The sequence below is a fragment of the Podarcis melisellensis genome (assembly GCF_964234715.1).
Source record: "Podarcis melisellensis genome assembly, chromosome: 1".
Lineage (NCBI taxonomy): Eukaryota > Metazoa > Chordata > Lepidosauria > Squamata > Lacertidae > Podarcis > Podarcis melisellensis.
In genome coordinates, this window is record NC_138528.1 from 32,123,118 (window position 1) to 32,147,132 (window position 24,015).

At 46.0% G+C, this 24,015-nt stretch overlaps 2 long non-coding RNA genes across 2 annotated transcripts in view; one reads left to right on the forward strand and one right to left on the reverse strand.

Annotated features, from left to right (window-relative positions):
• LOC309372988 overlaps positions 1-24,015 on the forward strand; it is a 198,810-nt gene that overhangs the window by 57,429 nt on the left and 117,366 nt on the right. The gene's annotated exons all lie outside the window — the stretch shown is intronic.
• Positions 14,465-22,420, reverse strand: LOC309373010. The gene is made up of 3 exons (XR_014169757.1): positions 21,369-22,420; positions 18,095-18,230; positions 14,465-15,908 (listed from the first exon to the last, which is right to left on the reverse strand). It is a non-coding gene; the product is annotated as an uncharacterized lncRNA (long non-coding RNA).

A 24,015-nucleotide genomic window follows, 5' to 3' on the forward strand; every position in this document is an offset into this window, starting at 1 on the left:
AATGAGATTTCCATATGGGTGACGTGTGTTTTTGTTTAGTTCAGACGTGTTAAAAGGAGCCCGCCTCCGCTCTTGTTTCCCATCTCCTCATCTGCATTTCAAAACTTTAAGGGGTGCAGCGGGGTGCCTTGCCCATAACCTATTTTCCTGCTTTTTAGAAGACATCTGAAGACAGTTCTTAATGTTTGGTGTCTTGTCATGTTTTAATTTGTTGGGGCAACCCAGTCAGATGGGCGGCATATAAATAAAATATTTATTATTCCAGTTACAGATAGGTAGCCGTGTTGGTCTGCCATAGTCAAAACAAAAAAATTCCTTCCAGTAGCACCTTAAAGACCAACTAAGTTAGTTCTTGGTATGAGCTTTCGTGTGCATGCACACTTCTTCAGATATTTTTATTATTATTATTCCTACTACTACTCCAGGCATAGTCTATCTATTCAGAGCTTCGATTAAAAGACTTCTAGAGATTCAAAGCAGTGTCCGGGCTTTTGCTAAGGCTCCGTTCTTTTGCAAAGGTGCAGAAGCGAGAGTGTTTAGCCAGGAGACGGAGTTTCAAAGGGACCCACGAGGAAAGAAGCGGGCCATCTGCAGCCCACAAGGATGGCTGGATTATGCCCATCGCAACTGTTCCCTAAGAGACCTTCCTCTCTTATTTTCCGCAAGGCGTGTGTGTGTGTCTTCCCCTCCTTCCCCCACAAAATAAGCAACGATCATAAGAGATGGGTATCGGGGTTCAGCCTTCTCCACTGTAGGCAACACGCGGCGTAATTGACTTGGAAGATGTACTCCGCGCCTGTGTAATAAAAGATATTCACCTGCTCCGTCTGGCGAGGCATAATAATAAGAAGCACGCGCGTCCTTCTGCCGGGCTGGTTAATGCATAGCACTTCTGGAAAACCCATCTCTCTACGACCTTTATTCTTAATCAAAGGGGCTAGAGAATATGTGGTCACATCGAAACCTCTAGCCAAAGGCATTTCGCTGCAACACCAGAGCGCGGTTGCGTCTCTGGAAATGCTATGGACTTTTTCCTCTCCACCCCCCACCTTTCTCCTGACACACATATACCTGATAATGAGGTCCATTTACTTCCAGGGGATCGATCTCCCTAGGTGCTGCCGGGAGTGTTATAAACAGCACGCAACTTTTAAGTAATATTATATTGGGCAGTAACGGCGGACAAATAGTAGTGGGGAGGGAGAATGGTGTGAGTGGGGCGGCCGGGGGGGGGGAGGTTAGGAGGAGCAAGGTTTCATTCATTACAACAGCCTTGTAAAAATACTTTCCCTGCTCCAGCCACTACTGCGTTTGTTTCGATGTCAATTTCAAGGCAACAGAGGGAAAAAGCAAAGCTGTTTATTGTCTGGCCGACTTTCAGCTGTCGCCATATCTGGTTTCGGCGGCGGGCATGCGTGTGGGTTTTAATCTTTAGCATCCCTAGCCTGGCATCTTCTGCCCCAGAAACGTCCTGGAAAGCGACATTCTCTGCAAGTCTCGCTCCACCATCCGCTCAGTGGGGAAGGGGGTCTTTGCTCCCGAGCCCCCAAGCGAATTCAGTCCTCCTCCTCGCCGTCGATTTGTTCCCCAGGGGATGCTTGCGCTCTTGTTTCGCTGTCCCGCAGCATAGCAAGGACATAGGTAGATTCCGGCGTCAATGGGGGACGCTCTGGCTTTCTTCCCTTCTTCCTGTGGACGCAGGAAATGCCTTTCCTTTTCAAATGCAATTACCTTCCTTTAACAAGCCACGTGCTAGACAGCTAAAACTGTTGCCATCATTCAGGCTCATTTAACTCCATTAAACTCAAGCAGGGAGTAATTCAGCATATTACTGAAGCCTTTTAAGAGAGCTAACTGGATTTTGGCTAGTGTAAAAGACCCATATGGGGAGGCGGGGGATGGGGGAGGGGAGGCCGCGATAGATTCCCCATAGAGGCAGAATAGGGGCATTTACGGTGCAATACAAGCCTCCCCTTAATTACACCAAAATTCCCAGGACAATATTATGTGGACTGGGAACTGCTATATATATTTTGCAGTTTATTTCTCTCCACGAATATATTCCGGGGCCATGCTTGCAGATTTACAGAGATGCAGCGGGTTGTTTGTTAAGAAATCCAGTTACAGTTATTATTATTATTATTATTATTATTATTATTATTATTATTACAAGAAGAAAATATTCTTCTTCCTCAGGAGTGAAAGTGATTGCTTCTCTATCATAATAGAAGTATTTCTGTTTGCACCACAAACCTTCACTTTATTGATTAATGTAAGATGGATCTGCTGATGGATTAAGCTTCGATGGCTCGTCAACATTTTGCCTTTTTTAAAAAAATGAAGCTTTAAAGGGAAGGATATTTTGCAATTGTTCCAGATAACATCCCCCATGACATTTGACCTCCTTTCCCCGCACCAAATTTTTCAGGAAGACTTTGCAGAAAATGTTGAAGGGGTGGGCATTTGTGGCTGAGACGAAACTTGCAGTTTCATTTAAATGAATCCTGGTTGTGCTCTAAGGGGGCGATCCTAGAAGTGACCCACTTGGAAGAAAGCTTCATGGGAATCAACAAGATCGACTGCCTTTAAAAAGTGCTTAGGACTCTGGTGCCATGAAAACAAGCAGGCGCAGAAAACAAATCAGAAGATATAGCTGTGTGTGTGTTCGTGTAGTCTATATATCACAGCGCTCTGTGTGTGTGTGTGTGTGTGTGTAAGCGGTTTTGAACCAGAGGTTGCGTTGCTATGAATCTGTTTTTATGAATCTCAGTTGCCTGGAAATCTCTCTCTCTCCCCCCCCCCTCCAGTCCTTTCAAAGGAGCACAACCGGTTCTCAAACATCACGTTGGGATGGATTGTTCAAGCTGATTTATATTGGATGCAATCCACATCCTATGGAGGTCAGTGGGAAGCCTCTCATTGATTTGAATGGATTTGCATATGCTTCTAATGAGCGCGTTCTGAATCTGAGTGGGCTTGCCTTTACCTTGAATGGATCTGTACGGATATTTGCAATGAAAACAGAGCCGGGTGCCAAAACCAGCACCAGTTGATACTAACACGCTTGTGAATTGACTTTCAAGCTATCTCTGTCACAGAACTCTAAAGGTGGCACTCTACTTACCTGGGAGTAGGGTGCACTGACCTTAAGTGGGAGTTACTCTTGAGTAGACATACAGAGGATCGCATTGTCACATTCATGTATATGGTGGGGAACGACATGTGGCGTTGTTGGACTCCAAACTCCATCAGCTCCAGCCAGCAGGACCAGTGGTTATGGCATGATGGGACCTGTCTCGAGGGCTGCAGCTTCCCCATCCCTGGGGTAGCAGCTTAATCTTAGAGTCTGATACATTTACTCAGAAGTAAGTCCCACTGAGTTCAGCGGACTATTCTTCCAAGTAAGAATGCGCAGGGTTGTAACTTTATACATTACTTGAAAGTAGGATCCCAAGGAGACTTACATCTAAAAGTCTGTGATTAGGACTGTGGTATAAAGTACAAACTATTTTAATTTATTGTTGATGCTTGGTTTAGAGGGGGGAGGGGAACCTACTTTGCATACTGGCCAGGATCCTTCGTGATGAAGGTCGTACTAAAAATATAACCAATTTATTAATATATTCCTTGTTTATGTCCTGCGAGAGATAACAGGCTGCAGTTCTTTCATTGAACGTTCCAATGCATTCACCTTCTCAGCAAACGTGTTTAGGGTCTGACTGCGCGCGCAGAGAGAGGTGTCACGCTCTCCCCGCCGCTCTGAAGGAAGTCCAGGTGTCGCCATTTCTCGAGCAAATGCAGAATAGATGCCTCTTGCTTTTCGAGGCAACAGGGCTCCTGTCACCTGTCGTGGGTCAAGATCCGCAGCCGATCTTTACAGGGGCTCAGCAGTGGAAAACTAAGCAAGGAAAGAAGGGTGACGCCATGGAAAAGTGCCTTTGTTCTCTATGTGTTCTTTTCCACTAATTATTCTGCACCCTGTGACAATGCAACGGTTAAGGACAGATTAGTCGAAATCACCTCCCCCTTCTCCCAATAGAGTGCCATTTTCTGGCCCAGGCTTGTGTTTTTCTTCTCTCTCTCTCTATTGCACACACACACACACACACGCACACTTAACCGAGATTTCACAGCTTTGAACTTTGGACAGACCAAGCTTCCCCTTTGTTGTAAGTTTCAGGTTGGCGATAAACGCCAGATACAGAATTCCCCTCCCCAGCTCTCTCCTCCAGTCTTCTTGCTTCTACAGCCAGGATTGAAAGGATCCGAAACCCACTGGCTGGTTCCATTCATTGCAATCGCAGTGCAAGCCCATAACCTCTACTCAGAAACAGGCCCCAGTGAGTTCAATGGAAGTTCCATCCCAGGTCAGTGTCTGTAGGAACGAGCACCTCCCCTCTCCCGTGGCTGTGCGTTTTTGGCCTAGATTTTTCAGGAAGCAAGTTCCACTTCCAGGTAAACAGGATAGTGGATCTGGGAGCCCCCAGCAGGTTTTGTAATTGGTGCAGATTAAATGTAGGTCAGTTGAGCAAGACTTGGCCTTTGCCATCCATCCACTGCACTGTCCATTCCCCCCCCCCCACCCGCAGACGTCAAAGAGGCCTCTTACACAGCCGCAGTTTCTCCGCATTTCATACAAGGGCACTGGTATTATTTATGTGCAGACTGCAACCTAAGGGCTTAGATCCAGGTACTCCAGCTTAGCTGGCGTGGGGATGGAGCTGCTGGATCGCAACCCTAAACACATTTCCTGTGTTCCATTCTAAATCAACAGGCTTGCTTCTGCTTCTATGTACTGTATAGGAGGTTTCAGTGGAGCTCCTTTCAGGACGAACGTGGCAAGTAATTCAGGTTCGTTTCCAATTCCCACGGATGTCAACAGAACTTACCTACACCATCTCAGTCCTCTTAGGACCCCATCCTTAACGGGATTCTTTCAGTCGCCTCCATTAACCTTGAGCAGATAAACCCTGTACAAGTGTTTGATTTTTAATAGTCCGGTAAATATTTATCTCTTTTCCGGATTTTTAAAAAATGATATATGTTATGGCAGAAGATAGGTAACTAGCCAACTCTTGTTATATTTCTCAGCTCCCCATTTTGGATTTCTCAGATCCCCATTTTGCAATGTTAAGAGAGCCCGGGAAACTCCTCCTTTAAAATATATTAGAAATTTGGAGAGCTGTTGCTAGGTACTGAAAACCTCCCATCTGTGTTTGTTACCATTGTGTTATGAGACACTAGGATTCAATTGCAATACATTGCAGCAACTGGTTGGTTGCCCGACAGCATATATGAGCAAAATACGAATATATCTACTTGGAAGCTAGCCCCACTGATTTAAATCTAAAGAAGTATATGAGATGTTATGGTGTTTTAAAAATGGTGTGTGTGTGTCTTTCACGGAAAACCAAACAGAGTGTAACCCAGCCTTCAGAGTATGGCATCAATCTTCTTTCCACACTGCAAGGAGGACCACAAAAAGAGAGACAAGAATGGCTGGAGAATATATTCCAGCGACAGCCACCTCGAATGCTTTGCAACTTTTTTCGCGTTTCCACTGGAAACCAAGCAGAAGACAAGCGCTGCAACAGCTGGAGAGCAAACACAGCGCGTTTCAAGGAGGGCGAAAACTCACATCGCTCGGCAAATTTAACCGCCAGTGCGATGCACTTTTGCTTTGGAGTAAAACGCCACTGAGCGGTGGCAGTTACTTGCGAGTAAATATTCAATAGGATCGGGATGTGGAGCAACCATAACTATATTTAAAACTACAGGCTATCTCTCCTGGAAACCCGATTATTTTTAATAATCTTAAATCGATGCTAAACGTTACTTGGTATGAAAATCCCAATGGCTGACGGACTTCCAATGAATGGGTTTAGGACTGGGGTGGGGAACGGGGTCGGGGACCAGCCTGGTCATATGTATTCCACCTGCTGCTGTACTAGGTTATCGGGAATGCATTGCAACTCTGGTGAGCTTAAAGACCCGCGAAGAGGAAGGCAGGAGTGCGGAGTGTTTAATAGAAGCATCAGATAAAATGCATTCTCCCAAATAGGTCTTTTTCTCAGTGGTTGACCGTTGCTCATTTTCTGCAATGAGCCTGAAGCAAGCTCAAAGGATGGCAACAGAAGCTTTGGCTAACCTAACTGAATTTTATTCTAAACCGAGAAACACAACAGAATACTGGATAGCAGAACTAAAAAGGCGCAATCCGCTGCCCACGGAATCAGCAAAATTCCCAATGGGTGCTAGAGGTCCAAATAATAATTGATTATTATTATTATTTGCATCAATCAAAGCTTAATGATGCTATCTGTATACATTACTGAAATCAAGCAAATGTTTATATTATTTACCCATATTCTAGCTCTGGAGAGGAGAGGAGCAAAGCCTTACGATTCTAACAATGCAATTTACACGGCAGCAAGACCCATTGTCTTCAATAGGATTGGCTTCCTAGAAAGTGAATATAGGGGTGCACCCAGCAGACTCGAGGGGGAAATCTTTTCCTTTGCACGCCTCTATACTTAGGGAGTTGTTGCTCTTGGGGGGGCGGGGGGTGTTGTCTGTCCCTGAGGAAACCTCCTAAGGGGCTTCCCCCAGCAGCCAAAGACAACACTTGATTCTGCTGAGAATATTAGAAGGTTCTAAGAGGAGGCAGGGTCACAACAGGCGACTGTGGGGAGGATTCAGTTACGCGTTTTATCTAAACAGAAACGAAATATGAAATGACTGGAGGAGTCACGCCGGATTTCAGCTGTGAGCACTGTAAACGACCGTAGATACACAAACAGAGTACACAAGCTCGATTGTTGTCCTCGTTTCGTCCAGCTGCAGCGGCACCGTCTGAAAAACAGACTCCACCAAGTCTTCACTTTTATCACTAGGTCGGAAATATATATGCTGATAAATCAGGGCAGCGCATTCGAGCCTCCCTCCCCTCTTAATACTACAACCAGGCTACGATTTTTGAGAGAAAAGTTGCCCTTTGATGATGATGATGATGATGATGATGATGATGGTGATTTGCCCAGATCCCGACGGGCTTCCAAATCCGCTCGAATCTTACTCTGGCAACCAGTTCAAAACCTTTGGACACGATCCTAAGCAAAGATAAAGACTGGAGAGAGTTAAGCAGACGCATTTAGTTTGCCACTGAAATAACTGGATAAATTTGACCAAATAATGCCTATTAGCTAGAAGAACGTCCCAGTGAAACCAACGGGGCTTTACTTCCAAGGAAAAGCGATTAGGACGGAGGTGTGAACTTTCAAGGCTCACATTCCGGCTTCACCCGAATTCATCGCGCCTGCGTATGCGAACTGCCTTCTCTGTTCACGCAACGAGGGTAGTTAAAGGAGTCCTGGCAAGGTGGGGTTTGCCGCTCGGCTTGCTTCTGTACTAATAGGTTGCTTAATAGCCGAGTTGCTATTTATTCTAGCCTCATTAATCGAGATTAGCAATATGACTTCGTGAATGTTCTCCAAGTGATTTGCCCCACAAATAGATCCAGCAAACAGACTTCTCATGTCCAGGATATTTGATGTCGAAGTCAGATTTTCAGCCTGAGCCTATGTATGTTTACTTGGAAGAAAGCCCCACGGAATTCAATGGGGTTTCCCTTCCAAGAAAGTGTGCAAGGAACTGCAGGCTTGGGGGCTAAGTGAAATGAACTGCCTGTCACCACCCCTCTCAAAAACCTGGTCAAGAAGAAGTATTTGAATGTCAACAAATCCACACATTCCAGCCTAAACACATCATGCGCTGTGGCTCCAGCTGAAGCAAAGGGGAGTGGGGAGACAGCATGAATAGATCTAGGGATATTTTAACCCCCTGAACCTTGTATGCGACTATTCCTTGTTTTCGTAAGCAAAATTCTGCATCAATAAAAGAATTCTGCAACCAATATCAATTATGGAAATAAAATATATCTGTGCGCTTTTTTATTTTGTTTTCAGAGCCATTATAAATTGCCTTACCTGCTCCTTCAGTGTCACCTGAGTTATGGGAACTACTTTAATGGCTGACTGCTGAATTCTGAGCCACACAATTCATAATGCAATCCGCTCTAGTGCAGGGATTTGATCACTTTGATGCTACACACAGCTCCTCATATCTAGCTGTAACTCAATGAATGCAAACAAGACTTTCACCTGACAATAGAAAAAATAGCTTAAGTTTTCTTTATTCTCTCATACTTATATCACACCTTTCTGATGTTATGGAACCCAAGCTGCTTTTCACATGGCATTAACTCAACTAACACCCACTTAACTGCAGCAAAGTGGAAGCCTCATGTACCTTAGGAACACAGGGAACTGCCATACAAGGTCACTCCATCTAGCTCAATGTTGTTTACAATGATGGATACCCAATTTCCAGGGTTTCAGACAGGAGTCCTTCCCAACCTTACCTGGAGATGCCAGGGACTGAACTGGGAACCACCTTCAGATCATAGCTTGTAAAATGTCTTCCTCCTATTTCTTCTGCCCTGAGAATCTGGGCAAATGATTGGGATAAGAGAATATTTAGCCGTTTAAATTTTCCCACTCCCACCCCCATGGTGTGTGTGTGTGGGGATTTATCTCAGAGAGGATTTTCTAACAGACTGTGTTAGAAATGCGTATGGTTTTTGTCCAGCTTTGTTAGACTATGTCCCACTTTTTCTGGCTCTGCTCCATTGCTTTGAAAAGCAGCCTGTCATGCAGAAATGAAGCCAGCTTTGCCAGGTAAGTTTCTGTGCTGTTCCAGGCCTGAAAGGGCAAGAGAGAAAGCAAGCAAGGCTTCCTTAAACAACACACAGACCACAAATAAGGTTAATCTATTACGATGCAGGTTGGATTTCTCATGTGTCCTTAATAAATATTAAAGAGGAGGAGCCCTTTCAGGACTGAAGCAAGCACCTAACCTTTATGGGTGCTAGCACCCCCTAAAGATGATTGAACAAGGCCTCTAAAATGCCCTTATAAGTGCTTGATTTGGTGATGGCACAATGGAGGTTAATGGAGGTTAATTTAAACAAGATCAATTGGCAGCTTACCTGTCCTGGAATCCCCTGGCACCAAACTCACATTACAGAAAGAACGAAAGGCACTCTGCAGGTGCTCAGAGGCACACCAATTACTTCCCTTGTTTCAGACTGGAGCTATGGCGCTGACAAAGATTTCAGAGGCAAAAGGATGATCTCTTTTGAATCTGATTCCCCTGAAAGGGAAGGCTCCAATACACTTGTCACCCATAAAGGTGACGCTGTTTCTTCCCAGCCTAGGGTTAACCATCTCTAACAGCAACAGGGCAGACAGAAATTCTGCAGGTGAAACTTTTCCCTAGTGTAGTGTGAGGGAGAAGGAGGAAAAGTCTCACTGGTTGAATTTCAACCCTTCGGAAAGGGGCATGAACTGCTTTTAAGAGAAGCTTTTAAGAAAAGCAAGCTGGCCCTCTCTGGCCTAGCTTGGGTCTGCTCCATCTGGGCTTCAGCTGCCAAGCGCCACTCCTTTCACAAAGGCCCAAGGAGGGAGAGCACTGGCCTGCCTCACCCCGAGGCTGCTCCTGACTCTTGGGGAGCCTACCCAGCCTTGCCAACAGCCTGGCTGGCAGCGGCAGCAGCAGCAGCAAGAATCTGGCCCGGGCCTGGCCGCGCTCCTGCCATTGTCAACAAGGCCTTTGTGCCTCGCCGGCTTTGAGCTGCTCTCCAGTTAATCATCTCAAGCTGCAATGGACCGCGGGCAGCAGGAGCAGCAGCCTCAGCCAGCCCGCCTCGGCCTTTCTTCTCCCAGCCAGCCAGGCAAGCAGGCATTTAAGCGGACACACATTTCCTCCTGGTACTTCGCAGAGGCGCGGGGAATGTCAACAGCTTGGTAACCAGGAGGGAGGGATGGGGGGGGGACGGGGGTCCCTCTCTCCTCTCTCCATAGCGACTCTCCGCGGTGACCCCCGTTAGCATGAAAATAGCCTCCTCCAAGCGACGCGGGGAGTCTCCAAGCTGGGGAAGGGCAGGCGACGACGCGCTGGGAAACAAGCTCCCTCCAGCTTCTGCACCCAAGGAGGGCGCTTTGCGCAGGACGCGCGGAGGTGGCTCCACAAGCCAGGAAGTTTTTTTGGGGGGGAGCTTACATCCTAATCGCCCGCAAGGCAGGAAAAGGAAGATCAGTCCGTGGTGCCATGGGGGAAGGGGTTCAGGGAGGCTGCCCAGGCGCTACTCAGCAGAACCTGGCAGGGCTGTCTTATTTGGGGCAAAAGGGAAGTACAGTAACGCACTCGAGCATCCATCTCCAAAGCGCGCGCGGGGAGGGACTATGGAACCTAGAGCCTAGATCGCCTCACTGCATCACTGCTCAGCATGGAGAAGGGAAATTACCATTAAACAGACACGTGTACACGACCCAAGGTGCCACTGAAGAGTTACTCTTTAAAAAATATATATGGTAATATGTCATCGATGGATGTTTGTGCCCTGACACCGGAGTCCCAAACGTGTGTGTATACGGTATACAGTATATATTAATTCTGAATTAAGTCCGACTGCATCTTATGCATGTTTAGACAAAAGTAAGTTCTAGTGTTTGATGCATTTTTCAGAGAAGTAACTGGGATCGCATAGGATTGGATGTGGGCTTTGCGACCAAGCCTGTCGAAGAAAATTTCACTAAATTCAGTGGAAAGGACTCCCAGGTAAGAATATGCACAGCGCTTCAGCCTTCAGTTAAGAAAACACACCCAGAATACCGGAGTTAACTTTCCACCAAGAGAGAACCTAGCAGTGGGAGAATTTACTCTGAATCCACACAAACTGCGCTCCAGGAATTCTTCCCCAGGTTTCTCATAGCCTAAGCGAATGGTTTATAGATTGCAACTGACTAGGATCCTAAAGTAGGATCCTCTTGAACACATGTTTTCCACATAACTCACTTCTAATAAATAACTTTAGGATAACACCCTATTACTCTCCCTCTAAACAGGAAAAGTAAGGCAGCAGTAGAGAGACAGTGTGGTGTAGTGGTTAAGACCTGGGCGACAGGGTTCAAATCTTCACTCAGCCATGAAGCTCATTGAGTGGTGTTGGGACAGTCGCAGTCTTTCAGTCTGACCTACCCCGCAGAGTTGTTGTGAGGTTAAAATGGGGAGCACCTTGGAGGAAAAGGTGGGATATAGAGAATAGAAATGGATGCAATTTATTCACATTTCATTAGGAGTAAGCCTGACTGAATTCATTAGGACCTACTTCTACAACCTACTTCTAGGATTGCACATCAATAGAAATTATTTGCAAGGAGGTTTTTCCCCCAGGATTCGGGGGTGTGTGTAAGACATCTTTACACTTGGAACATTTACTTCTCAGCCACCCCAAGGGAGGCACTCTAAAGTCAGTGATCTGGAAATTTCATCTCTGCCTTGGCTTTAGCAGAGGTTATTCGATAAGGAGGCATTCTTGACCAGCATGATCCAGGACCTCAGGGAAGCTGAAGCTCAAAAAGTATTCGTATTGCTTTCGATAGAGTGGTCGATACTAACACATTGTTGGGAAGGAGCGTTCCACTGAAATCGGAACGATTTATTTTCATCTAAAGACTGTGGCCTGGAGTGGCCTGTCGACTTAATTGATTCGCGACGGGAGCCTTCCCCAGCAAACCAGGAATTCATGCAGATGCGTGTTCATCATTTGACCACCGTGGTCAAGTGCGCCTGAAAGACCGACCACCGACCGAACCACCCATTGAAAGGTTTTCATTATTACCGCAAATTCCACGCCTTTCAGTGAAGGCAGTTCACCCCAGCATGCACATTACAGGTACTTGATTAGCTTTGGTAGATTCAGACGTGCCTGGCAGCTGAATGTGTGAAAAGTTTGAAGTGATGCAGTACTATTTCCAGGCGTGTTAGGTTTCTCGCCACCCATTCACACGTGCACTTCGCCATTTCGGGAAACTGTCTCTAAAATATGAGCTGGGGTGTGCGAGACAGCCCTTACCTGCTGGTTACCAAACGCTGAGAAATCGGATGGTGAGGAAACCGACTGGCGCACAATGTACGTGTGAAGGTGTGCTAAGGAGTCTCGATTAGTGGTGGCGCACATTTTGAGAGTAATTCTAACCCCCCTTAGCCCGAATCAGTGTCCCTCCCTCCCCCCCAAAAAAAATCCCCCTGGAGTTTTGTATTAATGCGGGACATATGTCATCCCCAGGACCAGGGTTTTGCCCCGCTGGTCGAACTTGTTGCGCCAGTGACGAGGTGGTTCTCATCTCCGCTTCAAAAGCGGCCGTCTTTCTTCAGCCGGACTGGCAAAAAAGTGAAATAAAATGCCAGAAGCGCAATCCTCGGCCCCCTTCACTTCAAAAGCCGCTATCAGGGAGGCTCCCCGGCGAATTTGCCTGCCTGCCTTTCATTCCCCGCTGGAAGAAGTGGGGGGTGGGGGCGTGCGGGTGGAAAAGCCCCTCCAACAAGGCCAGGGCGCTGCTAATGCGCTTTGATGGGGATTGAATTCATTATCTCCAATAACACAATTGTGCTCGGCCAACGAAAAGAGCAAAGTAATACTCATCTAGAATTAGAGCGAGGGGCTCAGAAGAAAAGGGACGGAGGGGCCGTCTCAAAGGGAGCAGGGGCGAAAAATGAGAAAACACCTAGATGGACAATCGGCTCGGCGAAGGGGGTCCCCCGGTCTAAAGCGCAGAAGTGTATTAAGTGGGCCATTGCGAGGATCAAGGCGCGTTGGTGGTCCCTGACTGCGCATTCTTGCCTTGGCCGGCCAAGTCGAGGCGAACAAGGCCGGGGTCTTGACATTTCCTTTCCTCCAGAGAGTGGGAGGGGGACGGGGACTTAGACCTCGCCCCTCCCCGCCCCACCCGTCTAATCACATTTACTTGGGAAGCAGGAGAGCCGGACAGAAAGGAGGAGGAGGTCCTGTCTCTTGAGCGCAGCCGCTATGGGCAAAAGAGCGAAGTTGGGAGCGCGCCTCTTCTCCTGCAGCAGCGAGAAAAGCTACACCTGCGGCAAATATGAACAGTTCAGTTCTTTTAAGCATCTGGCTTAAGTGAAAATCTTTAGCTACATTCAATTGTCCACAGTCAATAGGATGAATTGGGCACGGGAAGGAAAGTATCCCGGACCGCTCCCTAAAGCAGGAATGGGCAACTTGTGGACCTCCAGATGTTGTGGGACTACTACTCTTAGCATCCCTGGCCGTGCTGGCTGGGGCCGAATCCAACAACATCTGGAGGACCTGAGATCTCTCCTGGGAGGATGGGATTAAAACAGGGCTAGTCATCTTGGTGCCCTCCAGGTGTTGTTAGAGACCAATTCCCGTCAGCATTGCCTATTATTGCCAGGAATAATGGGGGATGTATTCCAGTAAGATCTGGAGGGCTCCACGCTGCGTATCCCTGGATATTTTGGAACTAGCTAAACAAACAGCTTCATATGCGCTTTGGAGTGGCTTTGGGGCAACCCCCGGAGGGTTGGAATGAGCCCCTGACATGCACTTAATTCATAACCGAATATCCCAAGCGTCGCCGTGGAATCATGCCCCAAACAGCTGGTGTGGATCAGGGGCAGGAAGGGGAACTTGTGGGCTGGGGAGGAGGGGGGAACACAAAGGGCAGGAAAGGCGAGCGCGGATGAAGCTGCAAGAGGTCAACTGGAGTCCTGAGCAAGAGCTCCACTAACTCCCCCAAAGTGTTAAACTTGATGCCTCTAGAAAATAAGACGACGTTTATTTTTTGTTTATTTTAAATGTAAAATGACAAGATGATGAAGAAAAGGACTCTGTCGGTCAATATAAGCGCAGGTCTTTCCATTCCAGTCATAGGAGCCCATTCATGGGGCCAGGGGCCCTTCGCCCTCCCCCATAAAATAGTTGAAGGAGCCCCCCTTCAGTATCATTGCCATTCAAATGGTGTGTGTCTTGTGATCGATTATGCAGGGCGGGGCTCCCCCCCAATATTTTATTCAAGTTGGCCCCTTTGATTCCAGTGAATGTCTTTCATTGGAGGCAACCAGAACGCAAGCAGTTTTCCATTACATGACTTTGAATGCGTGGATAGCGCTCAGCAGCCACTTGTTCATAAACGGTGGTGGTGAGGATCTCGATGGCAGGGATGCTGCGCGCAGGGGCCTTTGCAGGCGCTTCAGACCAGAGCGCAACGCCGAGAGAGTAGAAGGCGAGTCTTCTTTCAGGAGCTGGACGGCGAAAAGCAGCTCAGAATGAACCTGCTCGGTTCCTTCCACGTTTGGCCTCTGCTCGGTCAGGAGGGTGGGTCACACGCCCCGCGTCTCCTCGGGTCGGCGCCTCGCCGCCAGAAGCCCCCACAGAGCGGGCTCCGTCCAAAGCAGCCACCGCCAAGGCTCTCGGCAGCGAAGGGCGGTTTCCCGGCGGTGCCCCGAGGGACAGCGTATGTCCTCACACCCAAGTCCTGCCGACCGCTTGAAAGGTGCTGAGCCGGCGAAGAAGAGGGTGGTAGGCAGGTAGAGAGCAGCTCCCCTTTCTCGCAAGGCCGGGGGAAAGAGGGAGGCGCGCTCGAAGGGACTGAGCCCTCAGAGACAAGGCCCTGCTAGTCGCAGCAGAGAGCCAGACCCACAAAAGCGCGCGCTTGGGGCCTAGCAAACGCCGCCGAGCCTCGTCGTGGCAGTTGCTTCTGCGCGCTGCTGAGGAGCTTAGGCAACTCAGGGTGGCTTTGCCCTCCGTTTCCTCCCGTCTTCGATTTCTTCTCCCTAGGGCCCAGTCCGTGCTGGATTTACCTATAAGCTAAACAAGCTATAGCATAGGGCCCCACTCTCTTGGGGACCCCAAAAAGATTTAAAGAAAAAAAACACTGGATGTACAGTTCCAAAATATAAGATAAAACCTACACACAGCAACAGTGGCCAATGGCTTTAGGTCCATAAATTACCACATAGCATATATTCAACACAAAAACAGCAACAATTTGTTGTTGACAAAAGACAGCTGGACATATAAGGGGCCCCATTACCTTCAGTAGCTTAGGGCCCCACCAAACCTAAATCCAGCCCTGGGTCCAGTCCATGGCCATAGCCAAGGTGGGTAGGGAGAGGCAGCTAAAAATCAATAAAAATATATGACAAACTGAGGTTCTCCCCCACAACAAAAGGCCTCCCCCCCCCCAATCCTGGCTATGGCCATGGGCCAGTTGCTTAAAATAAGAGCATCCTTGCCACTGACTTTCATTGGGTGCTAACAAGGGATTTTTGTTAGGAGGGAGCAGGACTTTTGTTGTGGGGGGGGCAGAACTGAAGTGATTGGTCAGTTAGTTATGTATTTCTATTTTACTTGATCTTGGGGGGAGCAGCTGCCCCCTGCATCCCTGTTGGCTACGCCCATGGGTGGGAACGACATCCTTACACACACACACACATACATCTAAATTAAGTTAGGGCAAACTTCACTGAGCCTAACAGGCAACCAATACTCATGCATTTAAGACAAATTCTCAACTCAGTTGCCAAAAGAGGGTTAGCGAATTAAGCAAAAGCATATCCACTAGAAAACATACTGGAAGAGTAGCAGACAGGTAAAGTGTCTTGCTAGTATCATTTCTTAAATTCCAAGCCCTCCTTACGTGCAAAAAGGTCTATTAGAACAAATTGCTAGAGAATAATGAAGTTTGGGGGTACACAAGAAATAAAAAATGCAGGCACATTTCTCTGGTTTATGTAAAATACATCACATTTGATAATCGGAAAGATGGGGATGCACTGTCTGAGCAGCTTCAAGTTAAGGAAATTGAACACCGGCACCCACATCTATGAACAGCTTCTGGTTGGAATCAAGGAAAAACCTGGGTTCTGCTGTTTCTAAATTCACTACAGTATTTGTTCCAGTGTAGAGTATATGACTGAGATGAGCTTCCACCTGCTTCTAGGCACCACTACTGGAGGTCTCATGAACACTAAAGGAAAGCGAGAAGCAGGAAAGTCTTGACAGTCTTGACACCACAACTGGGATTGAAAGGGGGAAATAGGCCTAGTGGAACTTATTTAAGCATGTATAGGATTGCCTGGTTGCAAAACTCCAAAATGGAAGTGAAGAGTTTCCTCTTCAAAGTAGAGTGCCGCCTGTGCTTGTCTCACCAGCTAACCTGTAGCTTCTGAAATGTGAGCGGGGATGAATATGGGTTCAGTTGTGAGCTGAATGGTGCCCTATTTGATCCATCCGCCATCTGAAATCATCACCCAAGGCCTTTCTCTAGGTGACCCCATGGTCTGAAGTGCTGCTGGTGGCAGCTGAAGAGAGCCTTTGCAATTGTGAATCCCTTATCTTTCAATAAATATTGATAATTATATTGGGGTCAGCCTGGAAATGTCCTTTAGGTGCCAGGCAAAAAAACACTTCTGTTTTCTTAAACTTTTAAGAACTAAGAATGTATGCAGTTAACTTGGAACAGCTGATTTTGGTGTCTGTTTGAATAAGCTGCTGCTGTTTGAGTTTGTTGTTTTAATTTAATTGTTGGATAGTAGTTAGAGTGTTGGACTAGGAAACTGGGAGACCCGGGTTCAAATCCCCCACTCAGCCATGAAGCTCACTGGGTGATCTTGGGCCCATCATTGTTTCTTAGCCTAATCTACTTCACAGGGTAGTTGTGAGGATAAAATGGAGAGAAATGTGTATGCCACCTTGAGCTCATTGAAGGAAAGGTGGGATATAAATATGACAGCTGGAGAGATAGATACAGCAGGATTCTGGAGCAGGATTTCTAAGTCAAAGTGTGTGATCTGAGACCAAGTCTTTTTCATTTGAGAAATCAAGCAAGGTGTGCAAGTCTTGGTCTGTTTCAGTCTTTGCAACAACAATCAGCTATCCTGCACATGTGATGAACACATCACAAGACCGGGCTTTATCTGGATTCCCCACCACAATCCACTCTCGGGGTCTGACACCGTAAAATACTCTTTTGTTCCTGGAATCCAGATGACTGAAGGCCCAGCCAAGGTGCTAAAGTGTCTCATCCAAGTTGCTGAATTTCTTTGCTCCCCATGGGACTTTATCTGGCTTAAATGCATGAATGCAAAGGGAATTAAGGTCCTCAGCAAGTTGCAAGATTTGAAGCTAACTAGAAGGGAACCCGAGAAAAGGATATCAGGATCCTTCATGGATTAAGTTTTGGGTGTGGAGAAGAGGCTTAGAGTGGCTCCATGCTAGTCCCCAGTATCTTGAATGTTAATACTTTTGCCTAATGTTACCTGCATAGGTGCCTCCTGAGAGTTAAGATTAGAAGAAAGAACATTTGGGAAGGGAATTGAGAGAAGAAAAACCTAACAAATACTTTCAGAAGGTCAAATGATAAGGACTACCTTGTTAAGCTCATTGGAGCTTTGATTATGTGTCAGATATGGCTGCAAATATGTTCATTCCCTTGTGCAGAGAAGGAGAAAGGAGCTTATTACATTTCAGCTCTTTCACCAGAGTTTATAGAACTTTAAGTGAGGACTAACCCAATGCCACAATAGTGCAATACCTTTATGAGGGCCAACTAAAAACCCCAAAATGATAAAGTCTTTTGAGTTCTCCAGAATAACAGGCTAGATGCTAAGCAAAAAAAGAAAAGAAGAATGTGTGTATGTGAGTTGGGGGAGATGAGAATGGAAACTGGGAGTGGTGAAGTTGCTCTCCAGCTTTGCAGTTTACACCAGTCTTGAACTGCAATGCAGGGGGCATTTTGCAGACAACACTGGATTAGCCTCGCAAAGTACAAGACAGCTTGTAAAATACATCCAGGGTTATTGGGACAAACAAGCAAAAATGGATGTTCCCTCATTTTTATGCATTTATATCCCATCTGTTCCTCTTTCCCCCCTTTTTATCCTCATAGCAACCTGGTGCAGTATATTAGGCTGAGAGGCAGTGACTGGCCCAAGGACAGCCAGTGAGCTTCATGGCTGAGTGGGGATTTGAATCCAAGTCCTAGTCCAAGATTTCAACCACTACACCTCACTGGAACTCTTGTCTTTTTTAAAAATACAAAATCCATTAGTTACTCAGTTTGGTCTCAAGCTTTAACTGGAACACACAGGTCCCGTAGAGATGGAAAACAAAAAGCAACGTGGGTATCTTTATATTAGCAAAGTTGGAGATTACTTTCTGGGTGGTGCCAGTTCAGGTATTTGACTGGAAAGCATGCGACTCTCAGAAGGAAAGTGTCACCTTCAGGTAGTAGCAACCATCTCACTTCAGCTTCTTGATCCCTGTGCTTGATGGTTATATCCAGCAGTCTCTTAGACACAAAAAGCAAAGGCAGCGGTTTGGGTCCATTAGAGGAAACAAAGGCACCAAAACACAGAGCAGGGTGATTCTTTTATATTACAAAGGAGTGAGCAAGTTTTCAAATTTTTTATAACTCTTTTATAACTCATTTTGTCAAACAAAATGGGTGTGTATGGGGGAGATGCAAGGGCTGCATCTCTCCAGACTAACGTGTCCTTCAGATAAAACCTAAAGCCAAGGTCCAAAGCTTTTTGTCATTTGAAATACCCGGCAATGTTTCACAAGATACCTTTTGGGCAAACTCCATGTTGGGCAACTTGGATCCTAGACTTTCCTTCCAGTATTGCTTTGAATGACACATGAATTCTCTGCTGCTTATTTTGCTGTGCTGCATATCCAATATGTATATACTCGGAAATGAGTCCTGTAGAGATCATTTAGGCTTGCTGCCAGGTTTGTGTCTATATACACTTAGGAAAGAGCAAGCCCAAATGATCTAAATGAAACTCACGTTGTAGCAGACACACATAGGGGTTACCTGGTTAAAAAGTGGGAAATTTATTTGAGTTAGTAATTATTTGTGATATATGACTCAAAAAAGATGTACATAGGTATAGATTACTGTATAAAAGCCTGAGATAATGGTATTTTCACTTTCCTGTTTCCTTTCAGGGAAAGTACAGTATTAGACTTAGGTTCTGTCAAAACTGCCCTCTCCCTTTTACAGCACAAATCTAAATCTAATTTACTACCATTTCTGATATAGAAGGTTAGCAATCAATTTGTCAATGGATTTGTCCATAGCATCATCAACAAACATCATGCCATCTTTTATTTTTTTGGGGGGGGGACTAATGTGATAAGGAGAAATAGAAATCCTGGGGTATAACACTTAGCAGTAACCAAGTGGTAAAGCTGTTGAAATGGCCTTATTCATGGCAGGAAATTATTGTGGATTCAGGTGAATCCAATCAGCAGTGACTAATTCCAAGTGTGACTTCCAGGGTGTGCAATCACCAATGGATATTCTCTGATCAGCTTGCTGTTAATGTGGCAGACTCCCACTTCCTGCAAGACAATGGTCTTTCACTTTATAGATTACACTTGTGAATGCATCTGCTGGATAGGACACTGTAACCATCAGAACTTTGTTCCTAAAGGTTAGTCTGAATCTCTTCTATTGTAATTTGAACCCTAAAAGCTTCATAGCTATTTACAAAAAAGAACATGAGAATGAAACTATTTGTGAAAAACAGTTAAAAACAACTTAAGTTCTTCAAAAATAATTAAAATCAACTATAATCTGAAAACCAGATAAAAACACATGGTAGTATTCTACATGTCTGGATATACTTGCCTAAACAAAAATGTTTTTAGCAGGTGCCAAAAAGAGTACAGCAAAGGTGTCTGTTTGGTGTCAATAGGCAGGGAGTTCCAATGTGAGGGCACAGCTGCACCAAAAGATTGATTTCTTACAAATGCAGAATGAGTTTCATGTGGTACCTGTAGCAGTGCCAGGTCCACAGACCAGAGCAGCCCAGTGGACATATATATGATGTAAGGCGATTTAGTTGGGGTGTAGGACAAAAGGACAGTTCTGGATTTTAGGCTAAGGCTGCTGTCGTTGATCTCTTTGGAGGCATCTAGACATTCCCAGCAGAAGCAGATTTAAGGCAGCATGACTGGTTCTCATGCACTGGACACAGCTGAGGGAGGTGGTGCAGGGCATCTCAATTATTATGTCATGCACACTCAGAACAGAAGGTGAGAAGCTGGGGTATGGACCAAATTTTGGCCTTGCACAGGGCACCGCTGAAATTGGAAAGACTAAAGTCTCCCCCTTTTCTCAGTATGAGCTGGTTATAGAAAATACCTTGACAGGGTAGTCTAAACAGTAGAAAAACTTGATTCATAGTATCATTGAATCTTAGAGTTGGAAGGGAGCCAAGGGTCATCTAGTCCAACCCCCTGCAATGCAGGAATCTCAGCTAAAGCATCCATGACAGCATCCATCCAATCGCCATTTTAAAAACCTCTAAGGAAAGAGAGTCCACAACATCCCAAGGGAGTCTGTTCCACTGTCAAACAGCTCTTACAGTCAGAATTTTTTGTCTAGTCGGAATCTCCTTTCCTGCAACTTGAAGCCATTGGTTCGAGTCCTACCTTCCAGAGCAGGAGAAAACAAGCTTGCTCAGTCCTCCATGTGACAGCCCTTCATCAAAATGTGAACGTTTGGATGGGAAGACTGAAATTTGACTGGTGGATATACTTGTGAATTCATGGCAGGGGTGGCTTGGCTGCGGTGTGCTGAGTGAAAGCAAGGCCTGAAAAGATTTGGGGGTAGTTATAGCAACCAGATCAGTCCCTGTCTCCTCTCTGCCCTCTGAAGCCCTTTCAACTCCGGCTGCCAGAACACGTTTTTAATTAAAGCGTATAAAAAGTTGTTTTGTCAGGCCTCTCACCATCCCATCAGTTTCAAAATGGTTAATGAGGCATCATCTCTTTTTGATGTTCAGGGAAGCATGGGGGACTACCTAAAATGGCCACCAAGAGAGTTATCTCTCAATCAGGATCCCCACAACAGGGAAAGAGCGACTAGCTTCAAGCCACTGACAAGGGGAACGCTTCAGAAATGTGTTGCCCTTACAGAACTTGCAAGCCCAAAGTTGTAGTGAGCGTCTGTGGATCTGAAAGGGCACCAGGCAGCCTGTGACTCCTTCCCTCCCTCTTCCGTCTTTCCCCAAAATCCCTCTCCTCCCCTCTTTTTCTGTGCCGCAGCAGGTAGCCTTTCAAATGGCCACCACAGGAGGCAGCAACTTCAACCAGGCAGAAGAGGCAGCCACTCCCTCAGGGGTGTTCGTATAAATATATAAAAGAGAGGCGGAATTTCGAGAAAGCCTGGCCTGGTCTACCTGGTTATTTTAAAGGATAGGCCCAGTCTACCTAGGTATCATTATTTCAGTCTTCAGCCTTTTGTTTATGTTGAGCTAACCAAAAAACAACAGAAATATTTAGAAAATCAGGTTTCAGATTATTTTTTAACCTTTAAAGCCTTTTAAAAGCATTTCTAAAACACTTGATAGTTTTAAAACTATCTAAGCAGCGTACAACATAAGAACAGTCGACAATATCCTTTACACAATAATACCTCATAAGAAAACCCAGTAAATTGGTAGTATAAAAGCTTATCCGTCAGGGAAAGCCTGGACAAAAAGATACCGTACTTTTCCATGTATAAGACCAGGTTTTTTCTTTAAAAATTGTGCTAAAAAGTGGGGGTCGTCTTACACATGGATAGTGCATAGGGTGGACGTTTGATTGGTGGCTGCCGCAGCTGTACCAACGGCTATTGGGCGTGTTATTGGTTGCTGCGTAAATAGCTGTTGTTGATTGGCTGACGCTGTGACAATTGGGCGGGCGATTGGCAGCTTCTGCCAGCGAGGGGACACGACAGGAGGTGGGTTTTTGGACACATGCAGGTGAGCAATTTTCGGCAATCCCCCTCAACAACTCTGTGACATCTCCCCCCATTTTCCTAAATTTGAGTCCCCTAAAATAGGGGTGTCTTTATACATGGGGGCGTCTTATAGATGGAAAAGTACGGTATGTATTTAAAAGAGGTCTGGAGCAGCTCCAGGAGCAAGTAATTTTTCTTGAGGGACCTTGAAGTGGCCCATCAACCTTTCTCTCTTGGTAGCCAACTGACAGGCACCCTGGCCACTTGGCCACAGTCTTCTCCGCTGTGGTGAGGTGTATTATATTTCTATTCAGGTTAAGGTAATTATGTATAGCCTTGCATCTATTCATATAAAATAGCATACACAAAGTTCGCACACATCTAAACCCTCTTTTATCCCTTTTTTTTGCTTCTTTTTTCATGACGTGTTTGTGACCACCCTACTAAGGGCTCCAGGGTGAGGGACTGAGGAATGAATTGGGAATGCTACACAAGTCCTCTTAAAAGCAAGAGGAGCTGTGCATAGAGCATATAAACTGATCTGGACTCTGCATTCATCATCTGAGGCCCTTCTTCATGTGCCTCCTCCGTGGGAGGTCCAGAGGGTGGCAACAGGAAAATGGGCCTTTTCTGCAGTGGCCCCCTTTTTGTGGAATGCTCTCCCCAGGGAGGTTCAGCTGGTGCCTTCATTATATATTTTTAGGCGCCAGGTGAAAAACTCTTCAACTAGTCCTTTGGCTGATTACACAGCCTTCTAAATATTTTGTTGTTTTTGTTTGAACTATTTATTTGTGCTTTTACCTTGTATTTTTATATTGTGAACTGCCCTGAGATCTTATGATGAATGGCGGTATAGAAATCTAATAAACAGCAATAATAATATTTGTGCTCTTGTTCAGCTGCTGTTCATTTCAGAACCCCCTGTCGGATCGTGCCCCTTAGATTTCGTTTGAAATGAGAGCCTGCCTCTGGCACTCATTGGTGGCTCCAAAACAGCGATCCAGTTTTTGTCTGACTGCCAGCCACAGCCCTAACCCTTTCTTGGCCAGGTGGCTTCTGACTCTGTGTGGAATAGGCACAGACTCCAAAGACATTATCAGGTAAGGTAAAAAGGTAAAGGATCCCTGGACGGTTACATCCAGTCAAAGGTGACTATGGGGTTGCGGCACTCATTTCGTTTTCAGGCCACAGACAGCTTTCCGGGTCATGTGGCCAGCATGACTAAACTGCTTCTGGCACAATGGGACACCGTGATGGAAACCAGAGCGCATGGAAACACCGTTTACCTTCCTGCTGCAGCAGTACCTATTTATCTACTTGCACTGGCATGCTTTCAAACTGCTAGGTTGGCAGGAGCTGGGACAGAGCAACGGGAGCTCACCCCGTCACAGGGATTCGAACCACCAACCTTCTGATTGGCAAGCCCAAGAGGCTCAGTGGTTTAGACCACAGCGCCACCTGCGTCAGGTAGCCAGCTTAGGAAAGGCTGATCTAAATTATTACAACTAGAATCCACAGCATGTTTAAACATTCAAAAGAAGTGTTCCAAAGGGTGTATCAGTTGCAGGTCAATCTAATGATGCTTATCAGCTTGACAAGCTAGGCAAGTGTTGCTAAAGACTGGAAAGGCCTGACCCCTTGCTTCTAAAACTAAGGGGGTAGGTCTATAACCCACAGAGGGTGGGTCACACACATAAGGCTTTTAATGCAGAGGTTTACTGCTGCCAGAGTTAAAAAGCTACAGGCAGTAATGACTCAGGTTAGATAAGGGATTGGATGGGTGGAGCGAGTGAACAATACACCCAAGTGCTTTTCTTTCAGCAACCATGGTTCAAATGAAGGTTACATTCCAAGGGGAGTGAACATTTCCCCCCCCCCAAGGAAAGGAATGAAAAGCCCTTATTTTTAGTTTCGAAATGGCTAAGAGGGCATATGTAACTCTGAATATTGCCATAGTTTTCTGAAATGGAAGACACATTGAGTCTTCTGGGATTAACACTTTGCTACCATATGGGTGTACTCTGCACCTTACCCAGATGGCTCATACCTATGACAAAGAAGTCCCATTAAAGTCCATGGATAGGATCCAGCAATTTGAAATGGGAGATTGGCTTGGAATCTCAAGCTGAGAATCTTCAGTATCCTCAAGCAAACTACAATTTGCAGAATTCTCCAACTAGTATAATACAGCCAGCGACTTATGCTGCTTTATATAACTTTTGAATGGTATAACCAAAGCTCCAAGGGCAATGGTTCCAACACCTGGGAAGACCAAAAGACTGATATGCCTTTAGTTGGGATGTGGGTGGCGCTGTGGTCTAAACCACTGAGACTTGGG